The 13,716-nt window shown below is 48.1% G+C and overlaps 1 long non-coding RNA gene across 1 annotated transcript in view; it reads right to left on the bottom strand.

The window, feature by feature from the left end:
* LOC146036154 (uncharacterized) overlaps positions 1 to 636 on the bottom strand; it is an 81,529-nt gene extending 80,893 nt beyond the window's left edge. Inside the window, exons 1-2 of the long non-coding RNA XR_014460782.1 lie at positions 314 to 636; positions 112 to 157 (exon numbers count right to left, since the gene is read on the bottom strand). This is a non-coding gene — a long non-coding RNA (uncharacterized LOC146036154). The remainder of the gene's footprint in view (positions 1 to 111; positions 158 to 313) is intronic.
* Between the last annotated feature and the right edge of the window lie 13,080 nt (positions 637 to 13,716).

Genomic DNA, 13,716 nt, shown 5'->3' with positions numbered 1-13,716 from the left:
TCAAAAGTGACTTTCCACTGTTGTCAGGTGGAATTATGCTGGGAGTGTGGATGTAATCGTGCACTTGTTTCATCACACTTACCATTTAATACATCGCTTCTTACTACTTACCTTATATATATAAGACTTTGTATCCTGCAACAGTAACTCACCAGCTCTGTAATAAGCAATACATACTATAAGTGAGGGACTGAAAATGACATTATAGTAAAAACAGTAAGCAATTTCTCCCAGACCAACAGTGACTCCTATCTATCTATCTATCTATCTATCTATCTATCTATCTATCTATCTATCTATCTAATCCACTCACCTGAGATGTCTGTAGGCTGTGTAACGTTGAGCAGCGATAACAGGATGAATGCCCTTCCTTCATACAGTAAGTGCTGGACGTATAGCTGTGGTTTAGAACTGTAGAAAACAGGAAACTAACAGCGTCCTCTTCCCGCCGACCAATCACAACCAGTCTCCTCTTATAACATGTCCTGACTGAGCAGATTATGTTACCTCTCAGTATGGACTCATTTCTTGCATTCCCCACCACATGAACTCGCCCACAGTTAAGCAATCTCTGCCTGATTTGACATCAAAGAAACCAGGCTGTTGTAGCTGGGAAATAGGTGTGGTAAGAATAAGCAAACTATTATCCTAAGCAACATGCAGCTGAGACAGCAAGTTTATGTATAACCTTACCACATACTTGCCTACCCTCCTGTAGGAGACTTCTGCAGGAGACTTCCCGAAATAGGAGCAATCTCCCTCTCTCCCTGAAAAATCTCGAAATCTCCCTGATTTCTCCTAACCCACCTTATGAAGCTGTTACTTTTTTTGGGGTGGGGGGGGGGGGGGGGTGGGGGGGTGGGGTGAAATCAGAGATATATAAAATCAGATATTGCAGGCAGCACTGTTATTATGAATACTTTTTTTTTTAAATTGAGTGATTTTTATTAACAGCAGTAAATCAGTGCACAAAATATCTACTAACAATAAACAAGCGTTAGCCTTCCATTGGTGTCAGTGTCAAGTTTTGTTCTTGTTCAGTAGGATCACTTGTTTGAGTGGGTTTAATACCCGTACAGCATATGCATATGGATCATTTACATGTTAAAATTTTTTTTTATAAACTTAGCCCGGTGCCCCTAAGATAGGGTACCTTCTCCCCACCCCAGAACCAACTACAAAGAAAAGAAAAAAGAACAACTGCAAGAAATTGCAATGCAAAGAAGAAAGAGAAAAGATGGGCATAGCACACTTAACCGGTTATTATTTCTGCTAAACAGAAGGGGTATGAAGTGGCCTTGTCCAAACCATCCTGGGGAGAGGATAAGTGAGCAGTAAGAACCCTAATGGGTATTAACGCTCAGACAAATTCTGCTGGGGATCTGTGGACAGGGCAAATCTAGAAGAGGTCCATCTACTCCACTTAGCTATGTAGGGGGCGAGTGAGCCTCTTGATCTGTAGGTGAATCTTTCGTGGCCAGTGACCTCGTCAGTGCCGGTGCAAGGCGCCGGAGCGCCCCAGGCAGGGGGGCATCCCGGAGCTCACCCGCTCCACGGGTGGAGGTGGGGAGGAATAAGCCGCCGTGCTGCTCCTGGAGGGGGGGGGGGATCCGGTGTATATATTACTCACCCTTCAGGAGATGAGGCGCTCAGGTCTAGCTCAGCGGGCGGAAGGGAGAGCTGGAGAGCTCAGCGGGCAGGAGGGAGGCCTCACAGTTCAGTCCCGGTGCAGTGTGACTGACATCTTCCTTCCTCCACCCGCACTGTGTACAGCCGCTCAGCCGGGCAGCGCTGAGCACTTGGCTCACCCTCAGACGCTGCCCGGCTGAGCGGCTGTACGCGGTGCGGGTGAAGGAAAATGTCAGTTAACATGCACCGGGGTCCGGGACTGAACTGCACACAGCGCAGCAAGCCCTCCCTCCTGTCCGCTAAGCCAGACCTCCAGCTCTCCCTCCTGCCCTGTTCCCAACTACCGCCCCCCAGTGGCCGGCGCCCTAGGCAAATGCCTAACACTGCCTAGTGGTGGCGCCATCCCTGGACCTCGTTGACAAGGGCTCTCCACCTGTATATACTCGGGTGCGAGATATCAAACCATCTCCTGGCAATCAGGACCTTCGCCAGGGTGGTCAGACAGATGACATATTTGTATATTGGAGGCGAGTAGGATTCCTCAATACCTAGAGCAAACATACACCATCTGGGGTTCATGGGGGGGAGAGACGGTTCAGTAGTAGTTATGTCAGCCCATACCGCCTCCCAGAAGGCCAGCACTGGTGGGCAGGACCATAGCATATGCCAGAAGTCCGCGCCGGGCGAGTCACACCTGGGGCAGGCGTCGTCAGCAATGCTGGGAGCAATGCTCGGAGCATTGACGCTGGAGAGCGATAGGCTCTGTGCAGCACATAAAATGAAATTTGCTGATATTTCAGGCAGGGAGTGGCATATCTGACCGAGTCAAGGATCTCGGCCCATTGCTCCCCATCCAGTGGCCCAATATTGAGCTCCCATTTGGATTTAAGGGAGTCGAGACTATTAGTATTTATTCGGTTAACAATACATTTATATAAGGTGGAAACTTGTTTCGTGGTGGCCAAATTTTGAAGGAGGGTTTTGATTGGGGAGTCAGAAGTAGAGGGGGGGGAGTCTTTAAACTGAGTTTGGGTTGCGTGTCTAAGCTGCAAGTAGTGGTAAAAGGAACTATTAGCTATTTGAAATTCCTCAGAGAGTTGCTGAAATGTTTTTAACGTTCCCCCAAGAAATAGTTGGGAGACGGATATAAGGCCGGCTTTAACCAGAAACCATCATAGGAGAGTTGCTTAAATTCAGGGTATTCCTTATTGTGCCACAGGGGGGTATCCCCATCAACCCCAACCCAGGTGCAAGTTTTGTGAGTCTGCCGCCATACTAGTAGTGCCTGTCTAAAGAGAGGAGAGAGGGTGGGTGTGAGGGGTGAAGAAAGAAGAAACTGAAGGGGGGGGGGGGGACCCCACACACTCGGCATAGGAGCTCTCAAAGGTAGGACCTGCTCTACCCAATATCCAGTCTGACAGGTGCATCAGCTGGGCCGCCAAGTAGTAGACTCGGAAGTCCGGGAGTCCCAGACCACCATCCACTCTAGGCTTAGTGAGTGTCTTAAGTGCAATCCTAGGTGGTCTATTCGCCCAGATGAAGGAGGAGAGGAGGGTATTAATAGCCATGAATACTCGTTTAGGTATATAGATCGGGGCGTGCTGGAGCAGGTATAGGTACTTAGGGAGTATGGACATTTTAATAAGGTTGATTCGGCCCATAACAATTAGGGGGAGTTTCTTCCATTGGTGTATTTTCTTTTTAAGTTCCTTAGTGACCGCGTCAATGTTAAGGGATACAAATTCTGATATTTTAGGGGTGATCCAGACTCCCAGGTATTTACACTTAAGGACCCACTGAAGCGGGGAGGTGGACGATATTCCGTCTGGGATCTTACCCGAGAGGGGGAGAATACTGGATTTCCCCCAATTAATGAGCAAACCCGAGAATGTCCCAAAGGATTCCACTATCTGTAGCATCCCCTCCAAGGAAGCCCCAGCATTGTTAAGAAATAAAAGAGTGTCGTCGGCATATAGGGCAACAACATCTTCCCATCCACCCAAAGGGATACCTCGAATGATTGGGGAGTCACGTGGCATGATGGCCAAGGGTTCAATGGCAAGGGCAAAAAGGGCAGGTGAGAGCGGACAGCCCTGTCTAGTACCCCTGCCCAGTGGAAATGCCGAGGTCACAAACCCATTGACCAAAATGCGGGACACAGGTGAGGAGTACAGCAGGCGGACCCAGTCAATAAAATTGGGGCCAAAGGCAAAGCGCCGTAGAACCGCCCACAAATAGTCCCACTCAACAGAGTCAAAGGCCTTGGCGGCGTCCAAAGACACCACCACTGCCCCGACCCCGCCCCAGTCCCCCCCTGCAGGTGGCAAAAGAGTCTCCTAAGGTTTCGAGTGGTGGAGCGGCCCAGCATAAAGCCAGATTGGTCCTCGTGGATAACCGAGATGACCACCGCATTAAGTCTGGTAGCTAGTATTTATGCTAATATTTTCACGTCCGTTGACAGGAGTGAAATGGGGCGGTAGGAATCTGGGAGGGAGGGATCCTTCCCAGGTTTGGGGATTCCTACAATAGTAGCTTCCACCATGGACTGTGGAAGAGCGCCCCCCCTTTTTAAATCAGTGTACAGTTGGAGAAGATAGGGCACAAAATAGTCCCTGTATTTTTTGTACACCTCTATCGGTATACCATCACAACCAGGGGCTTTTTTGTTGGGGAAAGAGGCAATTGCAGACTCTATCTCAGAGGAGGTTATATCTGCTTCCAGAAGGGCAACAGACTGTTGAGAGAGGGGAGGTATGTTAACTCCCGAGAGGTATTGCTCTAATTGGTAAGGGGTATATGTAGCCCGGGACGAGTATAGCGATGAATACAAGGATAGGAAGGTTTGTGCTATTTCCGGCGTGGTGAAGTGTTCCACACCTAGGGGGTCGCGTATCTTTTGAATGGAGCTGGAAGATCTCTCGTCATGGGCCAGATAGGCCATGTAGCTACCCCCCCACATCTGATTGGGAATATCTGGCGTGCGCTGAGAAAAGGAGTTTGCGTTTGGACTTATCAAACAGATGGTCGGTCCAAAGTTTACGGGCCACATCCCACGCCAATCTATCCCCGGGAGGCCAGAATTCAAGTACAGTATGTGCTCTCGCAACGTGAACATGCATCCTCAAGCCTAACCTCCTCCTCCCTACCAGCCCTCTTAATTTTGGCTATTCTCTTTAGGAGGGAGCCACGGATAACAGTCTTAAATGTCTCGTGTTTAATAACTGGGCTAGGGCACGAAGTATTGTCCATGTGGAAATCAGACCACTCCTCCAGGAGCACATCACTGTCTGTCAGTAAAGTGAGCCAGAACGGATTAAGCTTCCAGGTACTGGCGCCTCTAGCGGGCATCAGATCAAGCGTGATAGCTAGGGGAGAATGGTCCGATATCCCCCTCTGGAGGTACTCCACCGACAGAGTTTTGGGCAACAAGTCTGGGGAGACCAGTACAAGGTCTATTCTGGAGAAAGATTGATGGCCCGCCGTGTAGCAGGAGAACTGCCTCTGGCTCGGATGTCTATGTCTCCAGGCATCAACCAGGTCGAGTTCATTTATTAGTTTGGAGAATGGAGTAGGGGAGGGAGAGGGGGGACAGGTGGGATCACACACACCCGACCGCCTGTCCAGGGACCTATCCAGAATATTATTAAAGTCCCCAATACAGACAACAGGGGCCGATGGGAAGGAGGAGAGAAATGTCACAGCTTTCTTAAGGATGTCGTTATTATAGGGGGGAGGTATGTATATATAGCAAGTATATTCATAGTAATATGGTTAACTGTAGCTCTAAGGAACACATATCGTCCATACTGGTCAATTTGGTGATGGGTGAGGTGGAAATTAATGTTTTTTTTTTATCAATATTGTTATCCCCGTGGGCGTTATTGGAGAGAGTGGAACATGTTTCCCACCCAGGGCTTTTTGAGGGACAAAGTCTTGGTGCCCATCAGATGGGTCTCTGAGAGACAGGCCACATCCACTCCACGTTTCTTTATTTCGGAGAGGACGAGGGAGCGTTTAACCCGGTCGTTCAGACCCCTCACATTCCAGCCGAGTATGCGGAGCTCCGCAACACTAATTGGAGGAGACATAGCTTAAAGAGGGCACGGGGGAGAAGGAGGGAGGGGAAACCGCCACCACGGCAGGAAGAGAGAGGGTAGGCCTCAATAGGGCAAAACAGCATGGGCAGAGGCAGAGGTATAGGCAGAAAGGAGGCCCTGTCCGCCCCAGCGTCACCCAAGCAGCAGTTGGCAAGTGAGAAGCCCCATCACTATCCACCCATCCTATAGTCTCAATAATCAGTGCAGACAAATAGTTCAGATATAAAGTACAGTACCCATTTGGACAGCATTGCAATTGAAAATAAAAAAAAAACATAATAAATCATCAAGAAAAGAAAAAAGAAAGGAAAAAACCCAAACTCCCGTCCCACCCGGCATACCTACCAAACTTTAGATATACTTTGGATCCCATTTAACAGCTAAAACTAAATTAACCCAACCAGTAGATTAACTGTGTAAACTAAGGGGTATAGAGACCAGTGGTCGCCTATAAAAGAAACTATTTCCTTGCATCGAGCTACTTTAGATTAAGGAAATCCTGAACCATACAAAAACTTATATTAAGTGACGGAGAATGCTATCTGGAGCCTAGGTCAAAAAAATAAAAATAAAATAGATATTAGCGGCTCAAAACAGAAGAATCAAAGGAGTCAAATGCCCCACTTATAATAGGGTAGACCCATTATGCTCACTGAGGGATTAGCAGTACAGTCACCGTGGTCTGCGGTCCAGCCACTGCTCAGCTTCCTGAGGGGAGTTGAAGAAGTGTGTATTGCCGTCCGCCACCACCCGAAGGCGTGCGGGGAAGAGCATAGAGTATTGGACTTGACGGTCACGTAGCCTACGCTTAACCTGCAGAAACTGGGCCCTGGTCTTCTGAATGTCCGCTGCAAAATCTGGGTTTGCTGCCACCACCTGGTTGTCGACTTTAAGCGGGCCTTTTTTAACGAGCTAGATGAAGAACTGCATCTCTGTCTTTGTAATGTAGGAAGCGGGCAATAAATGTGCGCGGAGGAGCGCCTGGTGGCGGGGCCCCTGAGGGCAAGCGATGGGCTCTCTCCACGGCGAATTGTTTGCTGAAGTCCCCCGGGGAGAACAGCTCCAGGAGCCATCTCTCAAGGAATCTCTCGGGGGAGGAGCCCTCCACCCTCTCCGGGTGACCAACAAACCGCACATTGTTGCGACGAAGCCGTCCCTCCATATCCGACAGTTTTGACTTGACAGCTGCCATTTGTGTGGTGAGATCAGCCACTGCTGTTTTTAGGGGGTTGGTTGTATCTTCCAGGTCAGATATCCGGTGTTCAGCTTCTCCCACCCGTTCTCTTACTTTTTGCATGTCATGGCGTATGAGGGATATGTCAGATTGAACCTGGCCAATTTTGTCCATGACCGTCTGCTCGGATGCTGAAATGGCCAAAAGGATCTGCTGTGTGGAGTGGACGGGGTTTTCAGCAGGGGGGAGTTCCTCTCCCTCCTGAGGAGATGGCGGGGGGTTAGAGTGCTTGTGAGGAGTGTGCTGAGGAGGGGGGTTGGGAGCCACGGGCATATTTCTCCAGCCTAGTGGCGGCGGACGCAGTGCCGGTTTTCACCATGGTTAATGGTGGAGGGTAGAGCAGGGTATCCCGCCAAATGTCCAGTGGGGTGTATATTTGAGCGACAGAGGTTGTAGTTTTGAAGTGTTGGGGGAGCAGAGTCAAGGGGGGGAATAACAGGCAGTAACAGGAAGCCCAGGAGTGGCTGTACAGGGTATCAGTCTTTCAGGTGACGGGTGTAGTTAGTGGCAGAGTAGCAAAAGCAATATCAGAGAGCCCAGAGTCAGTGTATCAGGGGTTAACCTTTCAGGTATCAGCTGAAGCCAATGTGAGAGTCACAGGAGCAATATCGAAGAGCACAAGGTCACAGCATAAGGGGTTAATCCTTCAGGTGTTTGTCACTTGTAGTGGAAGAGCCCCATAGGCAATATCAGAGAGCACAGACCCTATAACTGGCTTTATCTCTTTAGGTGCCTTAAATGCTAAGCAACAGAATGCCAGTAAGGAGCCCTACAAGCATAGAGGGCAGAGTGTGTGAGCTAGGAGAGCCCACCCCAAGCACTGGATGTATTAGGGGAGAGGGATCACAGGTCAGGATGACAGAGCACAGCGTGAGACGCCAGGGCCGGGTGACACAGATAGCCAAGTGATCCAAGATGGCGCCGAGCGCCTCCGCCCCTCCCCCGACCGTCGGCAGCCGCTGAACCGGTCCGACTCACCCGCCGTGTATCCTCCTAGGGGGACCGCTGCCCTCCGATGGCTGTAGGGGTGGTGGGCGCCGAGTCCCCACGTCCAATCTACCGCTCCAGGCTATTTGCGCCGAGCGGGGGGACGAGGCCGCGGGTTCACATCGGAGCCGTGTGCTGGAGCTCCGTCGCTCAGCCTGGGAGCAGGACCTGCGGTGGAGGGGCGATGCAGCCCGCTGAGTCCAAGTGGAGGAGGAGGTAGGGGAAACAGGAGGCACGGAGTCCGGTCACTCCGTCTCCCAAGATGGCAGTCACGGCACAAACCCCTCACCAATCCGTGTCAGTAGGTTCCAGGGATGTGGTGGGGGAGATATGGGGTGTCCAGATAGATAGATGGTTCAGGATTAAGGATTTATAACAGGATAAATGGGGAGCTCTGTGAGAACACAGCCACTCACATGCTCAGCCAAGCCACGCCCCTTCACTGTTATTATGAATACTTGATACATTTCCCAAAGTATATAGTTACTAATGTTATCTAGAAATATCTTGCAACAAGCATTTAAGCACATATACGCCCATATATGGAACTAGACATGCCCTTTGGGTAGAGCATGACACGCCCCCTTGATGGGACGCTGTGCAATATTCTACTACCAACTATAATCTCCCTGAAAATTGTTTTCAAAGGTAGGCAAGTATGCCCTAATACCTCCCACTGACATCTGTGTCATACCTCCTAACTGTCCCGAAAACTTATGGTTGGTGAGCCCAGGTGCAAAATTATAATTTGGGCCGCCCTGCTCCACCCCAAGATCACAATGCAAAACGGCAGAGGGTTGACAGGGAGAGGCAGGGGGTGGCAGAGAGTGACTGTGAAAAATAGTGGGTGGCAGGTGCAGCATTGGGCCCCATAGACCTCAGGGGCCCCGGTGCACTGCACCCATGGTAGTTCTGCCTCTGGTCCAGGGAGGGGGGGGGGGGGGGGCAGTTGGTTGGGTGTCCCCCTGGTGCATGCAGAGGTGAATAGATGCCGTGCACAGTGTCTATTCAGCAAGACAGAGGTGCTGTGGGCATGGGCAAAAGCTCAAAGAGTGGTGGCCATGCCCCCACAGTGGGAAAATGGGGCATAGGAGTACTGCGATCATAGGCCATACCCCCTATTTTGGGGTGCACGCAAGTTTTCCTCCTCAGCTGCCACCAATGATGGGACATGTGCTGTGTGGATATTATTAGTAGTGCTGGTTACGTTATCATCTTATAGCCTCCTACTAGTTATAGCCTCCTACTAGTTATAGCCTCCTACTAGTTATAGCCTCCTACTAGTGAGTTGTATAGCCTCCTACTAGTTATAGCCTCCTACTAGTTATAGCCTCCTACTAGTTATAGCCTCCTACTAGTGAGTTGTATAGCCTCCTACTAGTTATAGCCTCCTACTAGTTATAGCCTCCTACTAGTTATAGCCTCCTAATAGTGAGTCTTATAGCCTCCTACTAGTTATAGCCTCCTACTAGTTATAGCCTCCTACTAGTTATAGCCTCCTACTAGTTATAGCCTCCTACTAGTTATAGCCTCCTACTAGTGACGCTTTTACAACACAAAATACCACCACAAAAATGTTATAGCGCGCCCAATAATTAACAATATATATTTTTTGTCTTTCTTTATCTTACATATCCATAGACAATATTCTTAAATATAAAACATTTATTAAAATACAAACATTAACACAAGTATTTCATGGTCGTTCATTGTCAGAGGATTTTCTCAAATAGTAGATGAAACCATGTACCCAACGCGTTTTGTCTCACTACGAGACTTCATCAGGGGTACATTATATAAATCTAAAAAAATTGAACATATTGGTAAGCAGTCAACATGCAAAAAGGAAAGACATAATTATGTTAATGACTTCTATTTTACAAACAGTTGTATAAATGAGGAACAGATGGACAGATCGCAGAAATTCTTTTTGTAAGAGGTGAATTAACTTGATTTTTGTTTTGCCATAGGACAAAAAAAACTTAAAAATATACAGAAGAGATATTTTGGTTCATTATTCTTATATAGGAGGAAGATGTCATACCTTCACCAATCTTTGTGGGATTCCTACTGATTCACAAGTACTCGATTTCCGGTTATTTATTATTGTTTATGAAAAACATGAATTCTCCACTAAGGTATGGTCCCACTGGTAATAAAATAAATAAATAATATTAGTATTAAATTTTATTAAGATTAAGTGGAATTATGGGCAAATAATATAAAAAAATATATATAATAAAAGCAATCCAGCAGTAATAGCACACTTAGCAACTTTTAAAAAGGTGGAATACGGACACTAGCGCTCAAAAAGGGGGTGTGGCATATGCAAATGAGACCCCCCCTTTTGGCCACAGTATATTATATATTATTAATTCCCCCCCTGACCAAGTTTATGCTGCCTTTATTCTATGTTTTGACAGTGTAATATTCTCCTGTGCAGCCAGTAATGAGGAGTGCAAGGTGGCCCCCCTGTCTAACGTGCCCCAGGCCCCCGAAGGCTTAAGCCGTCACTGGCTGTAGGGGTGCATGGTCTCTGTCCCCATGTAGACAGAGACCCTGCACCCCTACAAAAATGTCCACATCTGAAGTAGACAGAAGGTAGAGGTGCTCCTTTTAAATGCAGAGTGCCCTGCCCGGGACAGCTGTACCCTTGGCACCCCGCTTTTGGCGGCCCTGGGGGGGGGGGGTTGTGTGTGTGGGGGAGGGGGGGCACCAAATTACTGCCTTGCCCCAGGCACCAAGAAACGCCCCGCCGCCTGGCTGCCGGATAGCGTGCATCACTGCAGGGACCCCGCCGCCAGATCACACAGTGCCGCAGGTACCCGGCACAGACACCCCTGCAGCCTCCATGCGAGGGGCGAAGTGCCGCCCTCCAGTGGCTGGCGCCCTAGGCAAATGCCTAGATTTGCCTAGTGGTGGCGCCGGCCCTGGTCGCAGTGCATATGTCCCTGGGAACAAGGCACGGGCGCCATGTTCCTGGAGACCTGAGAATGCACAGGGAGGAGGGGTCCCGCTGCAGGAGCTGCACGTGGATCCTTTCCTCTCTTGAAATGCCCCTGGTCACTCATGCTGATGTGCTTGGGGAAGTGATGGTAACATTGCAATCCAATATCCGCACGTGCGGTGGCAGATCTTTAAACATTGGCCAAAATCATTACAGCGCCCACTTGTGAATGAGCCCCATCATAGCAAAAGAGGTTTAAATACCCTATATTTAGATAGTTGCTTATCATATATTGAATTATACTGTAATTGTGCATTTATGATGTGCTCCAAACATCTGCAGTGTGGTGTAATTCAACATATATATATATATATATATATATATATATATATATATATATATATATATATATATATATTAGAGATGTGCACCGGCCACTTTTCGGGTTTTGGGTTCTGATTACCTTGAGGTTTTGGGTTCTAATGGGTTTTAGCAAAACACCTCCTAAGTGTTTTGTGTTTGGATTTATTTGGGTTTTGGGTTCTGATTTTTTTTGTTAAAAAAGCCTAAAAACAGCTAAAATTGCAGAATTTGGTGTTTTTTTTGCTCCTACGCTATATTGACCTCAATAACATTCATTTACACTCATTTCCAGTGTATTCTGAACACCTCACAATATTGTTTTTATTGCCAAAGTTTGCACTGAGGTAGCTGGATAACTATGCTAAGCCACACAAGTGTGCGGCACAAACACGTGGCTCATGTAAGAGTGGCACTGCAGCGGCAGACATGATGGCAGTTTAAAAAAATAGGCCCATAAAAGATACCTATCTGGCTTGATCATGCACTGTTTACCATGTGCAGCCAAGGAGCGGTGGGCATTTTGTGCAGCACAGAGTTTGTCTGCAAGTGTGTAACTGTTTCGATCACTTTAACATCCAACAAGACCCCTATCTGGCTTGATTGTGTGATAATGTAATCTGATTGTTTAATTTTGTGATTATTATTCATTTATTATTACCAGTCGTTTCTTAAATCATTGCCTAATGGGTGTAGGGGAGTGGGCTAATCAATTTTAAGGTGGCAGATGGAAGATGTAATGTAATGTAAACCATCACTAGCATTGGTTGCAGCAGTGGCAGTAACTAATGGACCCGGCTGTGCAGATAAGGAGGATGCTGACAGCGATGATGTCAAATGGAAAGCCAGCAAACTGTTGCTCCATGCAGCGCTGGAAAACTTCGCTGCCCGTGGTGATGCCATAGGGCATGCGTAACCATCACTAGCATTGGTTGCAGCAGTGGGAGTAACTGATGGACCCGGCTGTGCAGATAAGGAGGATGCTGATAGCGATGATGTCAAAGGGAGAGACAGCGAACTGTTGCTCCATGCAGCGCTGGAAAACTTTGCTGCCCGTGGTGATGCCATAGGGCATGCGTAGGAAGACGTAGCACCCAATAGGGGTCATGAAGGCAGTAAGCATGGAAGAGGCTCTGTCCAGAGGGATCTGCCAAAACCCACACTTGGCATTCAGGGTGCTAAAGACCGTTGCACCTGGCATGTCAGTGATCACCTGCTCGATGGTGCAGAGTGTGTATCTGTTTTGGTCAGTTTAATATTTCATAAGACCCCTATCTGTCTTGATTGTGATTATGATTATTTATAATTAATTTCATCTGATTTTTAATTTGGTGATTAGTAATATTATTCATTTATTATTTATTATTACCATTCGTCTCGTCAATCATTGCCTAATGCGTGGAGTGGGGGGCTAATCAATGACTAGGTGGCAGCTGGAAGAGTTCTATCTGGCTGCGACTTCTGTAACTCTATTGATCGCTAGGGTGGATTCAGATGATCTGGCTCGCTAGGCGGGTGTTCCCTTTGCTCACTGCTTCACATGCGTCCCTCGTGAAGCTGTGCGCTCTGTCGAGGAGGATGTCCTTTGCCGGTAGAGAAGTACTGATCTTCTCTCAAGGTGTTACGACTCGTAGCTGCACTCCCCTGCTACAACCTCAAAACAAGCACCAAGACCCCTATCTGGCTTGATTGTGCACTGTTTACACAGTGCAGCCGAGGAGCAGTGGGCGATTGGTGCAGCAATCAATTACTCTCATTAGTGGAATGCAATCAGTTGTATGCATTTAAAAGACAAGTCCCTCATACGAATGACTCTCAGCAGTGGGCACCAGACCAGACAGGTAGATGAAGCAGTACTAGACACCACACGGTAGATACTGCAGTACTAGGCACAAGACCGGTAGATAAGGCAGTACTAGGAAGTACTAGGCACCAGACGGTAGATACGGTAGTACTAGGCAGTGGGCACTAGACCAGACAGGTAGATGAGGCAGTATTAGTTGTGTGTGTATCTGTTTTGGTCAGTTTAATATTTAACAAGACCCCTATCTGGCTTGACTGTGATTATGATTGATTGATTGATTGATTGATTATTAAGTAATTTAATGATGTGATTGATTCATGGTCGAAACCCCGTTTAACAACTTTCCTAATCCTGACCCTGATGTGCAGTTTGTCTCTGTGCTGAAAGATCCCAATCTCAAATGGCAGACTGAACAACCTGTGGATAGCCATATTTCAAAAAATGTGAATGGGCTTGTGTGGCAGCCCACTACAGGATACCCCCTGTGCCCCTGGAGTGCCCACAAAGAAGTTTAATTGCAGCCAATGCTGCTCAGAGGAAAACTGCAGGGATGTGAGGGGTTAAACAGCCCCAGCTCAGTCCACGTGCAGGGAGCCTGACACCCCCCTGATTGGCTGCCCAGGGAGCGCAAAAGGAGAGGTCAGAGGTGAAATGAAAC

The sequence above is a fragment of the Crinia signifera genome, chromosome 9 (assembly GCF_055691185.1).
Source record: "Crinia signifera chromosome 9, ASM5569118v1, whole genome shotgun sequence".
NCBI lineage: Eukaryota > Metazoa > Chordata > Amphibia > Anura > Myobatrachidae > Crinia > Crinia signifera.
This window is presented reverse-complemented; position numbering and strand designations above follow the sequence as displayed.